We start from the raw sequence: 2,033 nt of genomic DNA, 5'->3' as shown, positions 1-2,033 counted from the left end.
TCAAACAATAGAATACAACGAATGATGAATACCCCACCCCACACTTAAAACTTACATTGCCCTCAATGTACAATATGATAAGCAACGAAAATTAAAAAGAGATAAGGGATAAGAAAATGCAAACACTCGTTGATGGCTCCTTCATTGGCTTAAGTTTAGAGTCTATAGCCTAGACTATCTTCAAATCATCACTTGCTTGCCGTAGGATCAAGGAGAGACGTCTCCTCCACATTGTGTTCCACGAAATTGTCATACGGCTTCAAGCGATGTCCATTGACCGTGAATTCCTTTCCATGCACCATGCTTTTGATCTGAATAGCACCAGAAGGAAAAACATTAGTAACAACAAACGGTCCAAGCCACCTAGAACGGAGCTTGCCCGGAAACAATCTAAGTCGAGAATTAAACAAAAGAACTTTCTGCCCAACGACAAAGTTTTTCTTCCTAATCATGCGGTCATGGAATGTCTTAGTCTTCTCCTTGTAAACCATTGCCGAATCATAGGCCTCATTTCGGATCTCTTCAAGCTCATGCAGTTGCAACTTCCTATGCAGTCCGGCCTCATCAATGTCCATGTTAAAGTTCTTCACAGCCCACCATGCACGATGTTCAAGCTCCACAGGAAGATGGCACGCCTTGCCATAGACTAATCGAAATGGTGACATGCCTAAGGGAGTCTTGTATGCCGTCCTATAGGCCCAAAGAGCATCATCCAATCGTTGAGACCAATCCTTGCGTGATGGTCCAACAGACTTTTCTAAAATTCTCTTGATCTCACGATTAGATAACTCCACTTGTCCACTGGTTTGAGGGTGATAAGGCGTAGCAACCTTATGCTTGATTCCATACTTCTTCAACAACGCCTCAATGGTCCGGTTGCAAAAGTGAGATCCTCCATCACTAATGATAACTCTCGGCATACCAAACCTAGAGAAAATGTTAGAACGAAGGAAATCTGCAACAACTCGAGAATCATTAGTCCGGGTGGCCTTTGCTTCCACCCATTTCGAAACATAGTCAACACAAACGAGTATGTACAAGAAACCATTTGAGCTAGGAAAAGGTCCCATGAAATCAATACCCCAACAATCAAAAATTTCGACATATATAATCGGTGTCATAGGCATTTGATCTCTAGATCCTAAGTTCCCCATGCGTTGGCACCTATCACACGTCATACAAAAATGATATGCATCTTTAAAAATCGTAGGCCAAAAGAAACCACATTCTAACACCTTAAGAGCAGTCCTACGTGAACCAAAATGTCCTCCACAAGATTCAGAATGGCAAAACGTAAGTATAGATTGATGTTCATGTTCAGGGACACACCTCCTAATGATTTGATCAACACAATGTTTCCACAAGTATGGTTCATCCCAAACATAGTACTTAGCTAATGCCTTAAGTCTATTCTTTTGTGCATGCGATAATGTATCAGGACATTGCTTAGAAACAAGATAATTGACAATATCTGCATACCATGGCTCACTTACCTCAACTCGAAAGAGTTGCTCATCCGGAAAGCTCTCTTGGATGGCCAAGGGCTCGGCATCTCTCACCAAACGACTCAAATGATCTGCCACAACATTGTCACTTCCCTTCTTGTCCTTGATCTCGAGATCAAACTCTTGGAGTAGAAGAATCCATCGAATCAATCTTGGTTTGGCATCCTTCTTTGTCATTAAATACTTCAAAGCTGCATGGTCAGTGTAAACAATAACTTTAGATTGAAGTAAGTAAGAACGAAACTTATCTAGAGCAAAGATCACGGCAAGAAGTTCTTTTTCAGTTGTGGTGTAGTTTTGTTGAGCATCATTGAGTGTTCGTGAGGCATAGTAGATGGCGTAGGGCTGCTTGTCCTTCCTCTGCCTAGCACGGCTCCAACTGCATAGTCGGAGGCATCACACATCAACTCGAATGGCAAGGACCAATCCGGCGGTGCCATGATCGGTGCTGAAGTTAGGAGCTTCTTCAAAGTCTCGAATGCATGCTTGCAATCATCATCAAAGTGAAATGGGACGTCTTTTTGAAGC

Source organism: Argentina anserina, unplaced genomic scaffold (genome assembly GCF_933775445.1).
Source record: "Argentina anserina unplaced genomic scaffold, drPotAnse1.1, whole genome shotgun sequence".
Lineage (NCBI taxonomy): Eukaryota > Viridiplantae > Streptophyta > Magnoliopsida > Rosales > Rosaceae > Argentina > Argentina anserina.
The sequence above is the reverse complement of the archived record's forward strand: the minus strand, read 5'-3'. Positions refer to the sequence as shown.